Source organism: Phoca vitulina, unplaced genomic scaffold (assembly GCF_004348235.1).
Source record: "Phoca vitulina isolate PV1807 unplaced genomic scaffold, GSC_HSeal_1.0 scaffold69, whole genome shotgun sequence".
NCBI lineage: Eukaryota > Metazoa > Chordata > Mammalia > Carnivora > Phocidae > Phoca > Phoca vitulina.
Genome location: NW_022589772.1, coordinates 312022 through 324629, shown reverse-complemented (window position 1 = coordinate 324629; position 12608 = coordinate 312022). Strand labels below are relative to the sequence as shown.

The window sequence follows — 12608 nt, the reverse complement described above, 5'->3', positions numbered from 1 at the left end:
CCTGACCTTGTACCAGTAAGTAGGAATCCCGTTCAGGAGAGAGGAAGAGAGTGGGAGAGAAGCAGCAGTGGAACAAGAACCAAACTGCCAAGGACTGGGCGTTCCACCCACCCTCGGGGGCCTCCCTCCCTCGGTCTCAGGAGCAAGGCCGACTCCAGAATGGGCCCCAGAAATTCAGCCCCAGACTGGTCGCGCTCTTCCCCGGGGCCAGCTCGGGCAGGCCAGGACGTGCGGGCTTGGCTGGTGGCCTTCGCAGAAGGATAAAGGGAAGGCCAGTGGTGTCCTCATCTTCACCAGTCTCTCGTAGGACCAACTTTTATTTTTATTTTTATTTTTTTAAAGATTTTATTTATTTATTTGACAGAGTGAGAGAGCACAAGCAGGGAGAACAGTAGAGGGAGAGGGAGAAGCAGGCTCCCCGCCAAGCAGGGAGCCCGATGTGGGGCTCGATCCCAGGACCCTGAGATCATGACCTGAGCCGAAGGCAGACGCTTAACCATCTGAGCCACCCAGGCGCCCCTATTTTTATTTTTTTCAAGGACAAACTTTTAAGAGTAAAATGGATGAAAGCACATGAGGTCAAGATACAAAGACAGAAATTCAACGTGGAAAAAGGACCTTGCTGGGAAACAGCTGATGAGAAACACCAGAAATATTTCACAGATGCACCAGAAGCTCACATTGTCAACAGGATTAATCTGCTATTGATTTCCCGCCATGGCATCAGGGTTTCATTTTGCTCAGCCTGAGATCTCACTCGATTTCAAACTGCCTGTGGTCCACCAGGTCTAGAAAAGCCTTCCGTTCAATGTACCCCTTCTTCCCTCGGTTATGGATGGCTAGTTCTTCACCAATGCCCTCTTCCTCCTTGAAGCTCTCCCAATCCAATTTGGACTTCTCTAGAGTGCTCATCTTCTGCTTCTTGGCTCCCATTTTCCCCAAAAGGCTGCTCATGCCACGTGATCTTTTTAACCCAGACCCAGCAGGGAGCGCCGGCAGAGCTGCGGCGGCAGGACCCGGGGGCTTTTCTTTCTCGTTTTGCTTGAAGAAAGATTTGGCTTCTTTAGATGTAGCATCCACTTCCTTGGTCACCCTGACTTCTTCACCAGCAAAATCAAACACCTTAAATGATTTTAATTTTTTCAGCTTCTTTCGGTTTCTCAGGCTCTTCTGCTCTGACCAACAATTTACTTGAACTTGTCTCTTCAGTCTTCTCTCCTCCATTAACATGTGTATTTGGGGGCACTTTTGGTTTTGGTCCTACGTAATTGAGGAAGCTGGCCCATAACTCATCCTCCTCCTTCTTCCTTGCATCCTCTGACCCCATGCCTTTTTCCTGCTCTGCACCTTCATCTTCCTCCTCACTGCTACTTCCCTCGGATTCCTCGTTGGCATCCTCCTCCTCTTCTTCTTCTAATGAGAGGCCACCTTGAGCGCAGTGGGGGTGGGGGCGGCTGGGCCAGACTTATTCTTTTAGACTGTGTAAACCAGGCTTATTCTGCTAAGAGGAATATCAGAAAATATTACTTTTCTGCCTCATATCTCCTGCACCTTCTAGTCCTGAAAGTCTAAGATATTTTAGATTTACTGATGTGTTACACAACCACTTCAATATCCACAAGTACTACTTAAAAGTAGCTAACTTACAAGTGAATATTTGGTGAAATTTGCAACTTTAAGGCATTTAAGGCACAACCTTTCCTTCCATCTAATTTATTTTCCGTCTCCTGACACGCATGCTCTGCAGAAACCTCAACTCCTACTTCACTAATAAGTCTTGGCCATCCAGTGTGAGCTTCCTCTGCTACCAACAGCCCATCTCCTTTCTCCATACTCATTCTCCTATCCTTCTTGTTATTGTTAAAGGAAGAAGAGTCTCCTCGGTGAGTCTTCACTCCTCAGCTACCCTGTTTCCGGAAAGACCTTGCTGTAGCATTTATGCCTTCCTTAGCCACATCTGCACTGTATTCCTCTCCATTGGCTTTTTTCCCCCTCTGTCATCAAAGGAGACAGGTTTCCTCATTTAGAAAAGCCCTTTGCTACTGACTTCTGAAATTGCCGTCTTATTTCTTTGCTGAGCCACACACACTTCCTTCCCAGGTTTTTTGTTGACTCCTCTTTGCCCAGCCCTTAAATGTTTGTATTGCTCAGTGTTCTGTCCTCAGACATTTCATCTTCTCACTCAACACCAACCTACTCTACCCTCACCCAGGGATAGCTCGTTTTCTCTCAAGAATTCAATTACCAACTAGTTGTCCCCCAAATCTCTAACTGTGAATTAAATCTCTCTCCTGAACTTGAGATAGTGTTAGCCAACTGCCTACCATATACCAGCACTAGGATGTCCAGTGGGTACCTTCAAATCAACCTGTTCAGAATGGAACTCATCATAGTGTATTCTCAAAACTACTCCTCATCCAGTGTCTTCTATATCAGTATCCACTCCATTGTCCAAGCCAAAAATACTGGCATCATTCTTGGTTCTTCTCTCTCCCCAAATCTCCTACACCAATGCATCACCAAGAACTGTCAATGCTACCTTCTACATATTTATTGAATCCACCCACTCCTCTCCATTTCTACTAACACCATCATCTCTCCCTTAAACTGCTGTAATAGCCTCATCGTTGGTCAACCTGACCTTGATCTTGCCCCAGTGTGCGTGCAGTCAGAGGGATCTTTCTGAAGCAAAATCGATTATATCATTCTCCTGCTTCGACCCTTCCACAGCTTCCCAATACCAATCTGGATTAAATTCAAAGTCTTTGACATGGCTCTATAACATTCTTCATCAGCTGTCCCCTGCTGACCTCTTCAGCAGTTTCTCTACAAAATCACTCGCTTAGACCACTATTTCTTTCAGTTGTTTGAGTGGTCATACTTCCTTTTCTCTCTGGATCACCGCATCGGGTGTTTCCTGCTTAGGTCACCCCTTGCCTCTCATTTAGCTAATTCCAACTCATCCCCTAGGTCCTGGTTTAAACATGACTTCTTCCGAAAAGCCTTCCAGATCCTTCCAGTCTGAGATAGGTGGCCCTCCCTATGTGCTACATTAGTACCCTATGTCTCCCCATGTTGAACTTAACAGATTGTCTTGTAATTGATGGTTTACTTGTCTTTCTTCTAGACTATATTCTCCATGAGGGTGTTTTTAGGCCTCTGTTGCTAAGTACATAGGAGATGTGCAAGAAGTATTTGTGAGATGGAATTGAATTCAGTGTCACCAAGGATCCTTACCAAATGCAAAGCTTTTATGCTCATTTTTAATCTTTCCAAATACTCAAATTATTTGATCCTTCCCTGTGTTCTTCAAGTTATTCTTTGTTTTCAGAGACAGCATTGTGTGTAAATTCCCTTTCTACATTTTTAAAAAGATTATCTATTTATTTATTTGAGAGAGAGAGAGAAACAGAGAGAGCAAGCACAAACAGGGGAGGGGCAGAGGGAGTGAGAAGCAGACTCCCCGCTGAGCAGGGAGCCCCATGTGGGGTTCAATCCCAGGACCCTGGGATAATGACCTGAGGAGAAGGCAGATGCCCAACCGACTGAGCCACCCAGGCGCCCCCCCCCTTTCTACATTTTTGACAATTTCTAGTCCTTCTTGTTTGCTGACCCCTCTCCTGTCCCTTAACTTTGGACTTTTGCCCAAGACCCTATTCTTCACACTTCTACCTTTCTTTTCCACATTCATTGTCCAGAACATAAAAGACATTCAAAAACTATTTGTTTCTTTCCTTCCTTCATTCCTCAGAAATTCATTTAATCTCATGTTTCAAATATCTCCCAGATCCATGTTTTAGTCAGAGTAATCCAATGGAGTACTGGTTTCCTGACACTTTGAATGAACTGTAAATAAACACCATAGCACCCAACCACCCCAACTCAGTTAATTCTTGTAATATAATTTCTGTGTTTGTCGGTGGAAACTAAGAGTCTCCTAATCACTGGGGCTCTATACATCAGGCATCTCTAGCTCCCTCATCTACTTTATAGCATGTATGCAAGTAGCCAGCAAGTCTTCACACAATTTCCTTTGAAATGTGGCTCATGTATTGATTCCTTTCTCTCCTTTTCCCTTCCACTATTCTGCTCTCTTCTCTTTACCCTTAGATTACAGAGTAATCTAGACATCTTCCTGGTTGACCTTTCTGACTTCAATATCACCCGCTTTCAGATCTGTTCTGTATGCTGTTGCCAGGGTAATTACTCATACACACTCCTTTCGTGGCCTGGGGCTTTTCATAGAGTAGATTCAATAAATATGAGAATGCCAATTCACTCCCCCTCAAGAACTTACAGTGACTACAAATCATCGGCTAAGTCCAAATTCTTCTTCCTGACTTTTCCTTCTCTCTGGGCCTCACCAACTTTTTCAGCTTTCACCCAACTCTATACTGTTCTTCTCTGCATCGGATTGCTAAGCTTCTTGCCTTTCCCCAAACACATCCTACTTTGTTCCGTCGTACTTGTTGGTTCCCCTACCTTGGTCAAACACTGCCAGTGCTAAAAGACTGATATTGTTAATATTGAATGAAAAAGGGGCGCCTGGGTGGCTCAGTCGTTAAGCGTCTGCCTTCGGCTCAGGTCATGATCCCGGGGTCCTGGGATCAAGCCCCACATCGTGCTCCCTGCTCCGTGGGAAGCCTGCTTCTCCCTCTCCCACTCCCCCTGCTTGTGTTCCCTCTCTCTGTGTCTCTCTCTGTCAAATAAATAAATAAAAAAAATTTTTAAAAATTGAATGAAAAAGTCACTTTTTCCTCTTACTGTGATAGATTTAATGTGTATTCTGTGCCCCCATTTGTTCCTTGTTTGTACTTAAAACATTTATGACTTTCTTCCAGGTATCAGTAATACGCATGTCTGCCCAGTAAACTCCATGAGATCAGGGACTCTTGTTCATCCTTATAACCCCTAAAAGCACCCGAACCAATGTCTGGAATGCACTTGTTAATTATTCTTTGAATGGGATCGGCCACATCTGCAAGTTCCTTATCCACCCTCTTCCCTATATCCCCACTCTTGGTTTTGACTTCTCTAATAGTCAGGCAGCTCTCTTTGAGTAAAATCCAGTTGGACACAGCCGGCCCTGGTGAGACTCTCCCAGTTTCAGTAGGAGAAGTTTCTGGATGTCTGCCTAATTTCCAAGGCTCATTATAATCTGGCTCTCCAATTTATAGAGCCTCGCTTCTCATCTGTTTCTGAGAATGTGTCCTCCAGTCCACATTATGTTAAATCTTTCAGCTCAGTCATTGTTCACACCGTTGCCCGTTCCAGAAATACTCTTCCCTTATTCTGATCAAATCCTCCCCAAACTTCAGACCCAGCTTAAATCTTACTTTATCTACAATGTCATCTTTAACTGTTTGAGCCCATGTTGATCTCTCCCATGTCTGAATTCCTTTGGCAGAGATATTATAATATATTATGGTATTCTCGAACTCCGTGATGCATGTGTCTTGCTATTTTCAGCAGGAGTATTGGCTCTCCAGGGCAAGGATCATATCTTAATCTTCTTTGATAATAGTGCTGCTGATTATTAATTTGATAAGTCAACAGGGCTCTTTTCATCCTTATTACTAATTTCTCCTAAGTTGAAAAAAAACTTAGATCCCCATAGCCTACTTTTGCCTACAAAAGAACCATAGGACCACGTTCGTGAAAAGGCCTAAAGATCAGCCAGTGTTACTCAAAGTGACAGATTTTTTTAAAGATTTTATTTATTTATTTGAGAGAGAGAGAGAGAGTGAGCATGCAGTGGGGAGGGGCAGAGGGAGAGGGAGAAACAAACTCCCTGCTGGGCAGGGAGCCCGACACGGGACTCGATCCCAGGACCCTGGGATCATGACCTGAGCCACTCATAGACTGAGCCACCCAGGTGCCCAAAGTGATAGATTTTTAAAAATCAATTTTTTTGACAACTGAATCAGAGTTTGTTCACAGTCTAGCTGGCTGTCTTGCGAGAGGTTAAGGCAGCTAGGAAAAGAGTGAATTAAAAATTGTTGATGGTTAAGGCAGCTGGGAAAAGAGTGAATTAAAAATGGTTGATTTTGGGGGCACCTGGGTGGCTCAGTCGGTTAAGCGTCTGCCTTCAGCTCAGGTCATGATCCTGGGGTCTTGGGATGGAGCCAACAATGGGCTCCCTGCTCAGCGGGGAGTCTCCTTCTCCCTCTCCCAATGACCCTCCCCCCTGCTCCTGCCGTCACTCTCTCTCTCAAATGAATAAATAAAAAATCTTTTTTAAAAGTGGTTGATTTTTGTGGCTACCAGAGAAACATGGTTGAACAAGGTCCCAGTAAATTAAACTCATTATCATTTTTTTTAATTATAGGAGAGATAACAAATCCTAAATTCCTGATGATTAGGCTATTCTAGGCCTAAACTCTACATGGATGATATTGGGACTCCCACCATAGATTTTAGTCCATTCGTGCATTTAAGAGGCTGTTTAAAAGGCCTGACATACTAGGCCTGCTTTCAGCCAGAGAAGTCTACTAAGTTAGCGCCATGAATGGCATGAGGAAGAGCAGAACAAAAGGCACAGTGTAGCTGAGGTTTTATGTGAATTGCTCTCTCTACTTTCATGATGTGCCGGGCGGGGGGTGGGGGGTGGAATAACAGCGTTCCTCCCCGTCTTTCTGTATTTTTATGTTCATTTCTTATTCTAACGAATCCGTTTCCTCTTAGGCAGTTGGATATTTTTCTAACACAACGAACTGGTTAGGTTAACTGCATCTGAATTTTCCTCCTTTTGCTTTAAAACTACTATAAAAAAACTATGCTATTGACCATGTCAGAAGGCAGATGAGATCAGACACTTTATGGAGGTCTGGTTTGCTTCTTCCAGTCACTCAGTTTTATATTTTTTCTATTAATAAGGATAAAAAGTTGCATTCTTTCTTTGGTCTCTGTTTGGTCTTTTCCAGCTGCCACAGAATATGAACTATTCTATCATCACTGTTCCTCTGAAAGCCTTTAACCCTTACCAGTCGCTGGCCACTGCTCTGATGGGTCACTGCAGTCATCAGTTTGTAGGGACTGCCAATGGCTACCCGCAAAAAGCATTCTTTTTTTAAAAAAAAGATTTTATTTATTTATTTGACAGACAGAGACAGACAGCGAGAGAGGGAACATAAGCAGGGGGAGTGGGAGAGGGAGAAGCAGGCTTCCTGCTGAGCAGGGAGCCCGATGCGGGGCTCGATCCCAGGACCCCGGGATCATGACCTGAGCTGAAGGCAGACACTTAACGACTGAGCCACCCAGGTGCCTCTACAAAAAGTATTCAATTAGAAATGTTCCCTCAATTTAATAAAGTTTTCTAGTCTTTTTTTAAAAAGCACTTAGCAACCATGTCCATGCAGAAACCTGAATATGAATATTCATAGCAGCATGATGCATAATAGTCAAGAAATGAAAACAACCCAAGTGTCCATTGACGGATGAATGGATAAACAAAAATGTGATATAGCCACACAACACAACATTACTTGGCACTGAGAAGAATGAAGTACTGATGGAAGTTACTGGATAGATGAACCTTGAAAACACAAAGTGAAAGAAGCCTGACAGAAAGAACACATTATACGATCCCATTTATATGAAACGTCCGGAATAGGCAAATCTATAGAGACAGAAAGTAGAGGACTGTTTGCCAGGGCCCGGGGGAAGGGGTGAATAAAGCGTGATACTAATAGGTATGGGTATTCTTTTGGGGTGATGAAGATATTCAAATTAGATTGTGATGATGGTTGCACAACTCTGTAAATATACTAAAGAAACTTGGAATCGTACATTTCATTTTTTAAATTTTTTTTAAAGATTTTATTTATTTGACAGAGAGAGAGAGACACAGTGAGAGAAGGAACACAAGCAGGGGGAGTGGGAGAGGGAGAAGCAGGCTTCCCCACGGAGCAGGGAGCCCGATGCGGGGCTCGATCCCAGGACCCTGGGACCATGACCTGAGCTGAAAGCAGACGCTTAACGACTGAGCCCCCCGGGCACCCCAAGAATCGTACATTTTAAATGGGTGGATTTGAATGGTATGGGAATTATATCTCAATCTAAGAAAAACTTAGAAACATCACTTGAGGACAGGACTAGATCCCAATTTCAAATACCAGTTTTGCATCAGAATCTCCAGGGGTAGAGAATCTGAAATCTATATTTCTTTCTTTTTTTTTTTTTTTTTTTTTTTGAGGGGGAGAGAGAGGAGGAGGTAGGAGCAGAGGGAGAGGGAGAGAGAATCTTAAGCAGGCTCTACCCCCAGTGTGGAGGCCAACACAGGGCTCAATCTCACGACTCTGAGATCAGGACCTGAGCTGAAACCCAGGATCGGACTCTTAACTGACTAAGCCACCCAGGCACCCCTGAAATCTACATTATGACAAAGTTGTGGATGATTACTATGTACAAGTAAAGTTTGAGGATCACTAAATTAGAAGATACAAACCTTCACTGTCTTCATGAACTACGACTGCAAATGTCTCCACCCAGGGAAAGGTTAGAGCCCCTCTCAAGTGAATAATACTCACCTTCTTTGTTTTTTCTGTTGTTGTTACTGTCGTAGTTTGAGTATACATGTTGGTGGATCTTTCTTCGTGTATTTACTTTCAATTTTCAAATCGTTTCTTTCATTCCTGGGAAAGAAATGGTGAAAACACGGAAACCACTAATACTCTGTCCCCTGCTAAAGTCAGATAGTTGTTATCACTTTCACTTCTGAAGGCATTAGTAGAAAAATAATTCAAGTTTTTTTTTTTCCTTCCAAAGTTAAGGCAAGAAAACCAAGATTCACATGGTACAGCAAGTGAGAACTCAGTGAAGTTAGAACTTAAGATTCTCTGTCTTGAGTGGCTTTTGCTCAGCTGTCATCAAGGTTTTTTTTTTTTTTTTTTTTTTATTGTACATGTGTGTGGTATTGATTTCCTAAAAGATGTCATGATAACCGTATACCACATTCTAGTTCTATAAAGAAAAGTCTCTTCTTCCTATGCCATTTTAGAAATTGAAGTTCTCCCTCATAGTAGGCCTATTCAAAAAACGAATTCTGTATAATATTCAAAGCAGTAGATCAATAAATACTATTGGAGTTTAAGTGCTGAACAAATCCTCTGAAGATCATTATGGAAAAATCCTTTTCCTGTCAGAAATTCCAGCCGATCTTGGTGATCTTATTATCAGAAGTAACTCAACAAGCTGGATTGACATTTGACAGGTGCCTGACAAGGTACTAATTTTAACGATCAGACAGAACCAGCTTAGGGAAGGGAAATGTAGGGTAAATATAGCATGAGTCTACAAATCCTATATATGTTTCACATTGATGGAGTTCCTTGTGCCATTAACTATGTAATAATTCATGTGGTAAAAATGTTAGGACACTTCTTGGTCAAAATTGTTCTTCAAATAAAAAATGATATCCGCAGAGCACACAGTTTACGAAGTTTTAGTCATTTATGAGAAAACCATTTCTTACTTCCTGAAAATCTAAACATATGAAATTTAAATGAACACAAGATAGGGTTTAATGATGTATAATTACTTGAAATCTGATTTTCACATGTGAATGATTAGCAGTTAATGTTCATATAGTCAATGAAACTCAGTACACATTCATTGACCTCGCTGGTGATGCCAGGAAGTGTTCGGTGTAGGCATTGTGCCATTAGATGAACAAGAGATGGTCCCTGACCTTGAGGAGTCCAGCAGAGGAAGTAGCCAGTCTTACTGATTCATAAATTATATCCGTAATAATAGACTATGGTTCTAGGTACTGAAAAAAAAAATTCCTGGGAATGAAATATTTGGCTAGGTATTTGAACTTGGCAAAAGCTAAAAATCTTCCTTTCATAAAAGTCACAATGATATGTAGGCCATGATAATAGCATGAAATTCCAAATGCTAGGCAGTAAATAATGTTGGTTTGGGGATAAACTATTTCTTATAATTTTAATAGGTGGACATACAGATTGTGCATGTCCTGTCACTCTGAGTTCTGCACATTCCCTGCGCTTTCATGAGTTTCAATTTATAATCTTCGCACTTTGTTATTACAGTGCTTGACATTTAATTTCTGAAGACTGAAAAAAGAAAAAAAAAATGAGAACACCAGCAAATGTTAAAAGTCCTCAATAATGTTTAGATTTCAGTAGATTTCAGTAGATTTCGAGGAATATCTGCTTTAAAAAAAAAAAAAAGGATTGGTTGGGAGATTTTTTTATAGCCTTGAGTCTATTTTTGGTCTATTGGAAATAACTTGGATCTGCAAGATCATGCTGCTCTTTGCTTTGTGAATGGAATTTTGGATATAGCAGGTAGTACTGACTACCCTTGCCAGGAAGTCTAGCAGACTGAAGACTGAAGTTTCTCTCACAGCACTCTTTTCTTCCCTTCCTGTATCACAGAAATTTCTAGATCTTGATATTGGATTTAAGTGAATTTATAATTACTCTCATGTACATGGCAAAAACAGTCCACTAGAAGCTTTTTGTTTTTTCCAGCTCTCTGTTGCTGGTAATAAAGGAGGAAATTTACAGATAAGTTTTCCTGAATATCCTCAGAAGCTCAATTTCAGAACCCTATCATGGAACCAGGCTCTGAGCTGGGGAAGACATACATTTGAAAGTACCACAACTGCAGCTGGAAATTGGTCTTAATTAGGGAGGCTGATGGAAATAATTTCCTTTTTAACAAAAACTACATGGGAAGAAAAAGTTAATTTAGGAAAATATGTCACACGACATTTGTCAGTTTGAAGCCTAAGGTAATCCTTAGAGTATAAATCCAGTTTCCTCCAAAATATTTCAGAATAAAGACAACCTGACTATTTTTTGAAAACCAAAATTTTATTTCCAGCTAACTCATCTACTTTTTAAAAGACAGACCATTGTAAAGAGTATTTTTGGGTTCACAGCAAAATGGAACAGAAGGTACAGAGAGTTCCCATATATCCCTTGCCCACATGCACACATGGCCTCCCCCACTACCAACATCCTGCACCATTTGTTATAGTTGATGAACCTACACAGACATATCTTTATCACCCAAAGTCCGTAGTTTACATTAAGATTCACTGTTGAGGGCGCCTGGTTGGCTCAATCGGTTAAGCGGCCGGCTCTTGATTTCAACTCAGGTCATGACCTCAGGGTCATGAGATTGAGCCCTGCATCGGGTTCTACTGAGCCTGCTTGAGGATTCTCTCTCTCCTTCTCCCCCTGCCCCTCCCCCTCTTTGCATGCATGCTCTTTCTCTCTCTCTCAAAAAATAAATAAATCTTCAAAAACAAAAAAGATTCCCTGTTGATATTGCATATTCTATGGGCTTCAACAAAGCTATAACTTGTAGCCACCATTAGTGTGTCCTGCAAAACCGTTTTCCTCCCCTGAAAATCCTCTGTGCTTTACTTACTTGTTCCTCATCTACTTTTAAAAAAGCCAAATCGTTCCATATCTCTCATCTGCCTCATCTGGGGTTTCTCAACCTTGGACTCTTAACATTTTGGACCAGCTACTTCTTTTTTTAAGGGGATATCTTGAGCAATGTAGGATGTTTGGTGGCACTCCTATGGCATCTATGGGGTAGAGGCCACTCTCTGCTGTGACAGCCCAAAATGTCTCCAGACATTGCCAAATGCCCCCCAGGAATGGGTAGCAAAATCATCCCCTGTTAGGAACCTCTGGCCTAATCTAAGGCATCCTCCACTTTCAAGACAATGTCTGTATTATTCTCTTATGACTTGTAATGTTAGTCATTAAATGCCAGTCAACAAATATTTATTCTGCCTACCATGTGCTTGGCCATAGCCAAGAGTTATCAAATTTTTTATATATTAGAAGTGTTAGGGCAGAGGACGAGTGGTTACAATAAACGTAAACAAGGCAGAGCTATGCATGGTAGCTACATTGAACCTTGAGGCATGATAATCAAATCAGTTCGGCCATCTTCAGAATCTTCTGACCATTTACAACAGCATGAACCCAGAGGGAAAATGCATTGCTAGATCGTTAAGATTGCTTAACTGATTGGACCTGCTCTGCTGTGGTCTGGTTCAGCAATCACACACAAGATATGGATGATGCCCCTATAGGGAAATAGTTCTGAATAATTAGCCAGGGGAGGTCGGTTCTACACAAATCTCCATTCCCACTCCACCACCACGTTCCCGTGATGCACAGGATTCTTGCCTGATTTCCATGGAGAGTTGCCAATAAGCACCACAGTTCTCCTTTCATTTAGCCTCTGCGGGTAGAGACAGAAGTGGTGATAAGTTGGAATCCTTTCTCATTTCTCAGTACCTGTAACATTCTGGTTGCTAAATTGGAATGTAACTGAACAAGTACAATGGGAGATTTTACTTGGAGATTCTCCTTGTAAAGATTTAGGCATTAAAGGAGTCAGTTCGCGAGAGGACTGATAAGAAATGAAAAAGGGAACCGAAGCAATAGGCCATGGCACACCTTAGCAAAACTTCTCCTCTTTGCAGATGGCTTCAAGTTATGGGTTTCCTCCGCTTTCTCCTCCTTTTGGGGGGGCAGACTTATTACAGTCATTTTGATTTCTCCTTACTTTTGTTTATTTGGCTTTTTTTAAAATGATGGATTGCAGCGCCTGGG

General features: G+C 42.0%; 1 pseudogene; it reads right to left on the bottom strand.

The window, feature by feature from the left end:
- Nucleotides 1-723: 723 nt before the first annotated feature.
- LOC116624654 lies at nucleotides 724-2625 on the bottom strand (annotated as a pseudogene).
- Between the last annotated feature and the right edge of the window lie 9983 nt (nucleotides 2626-12608).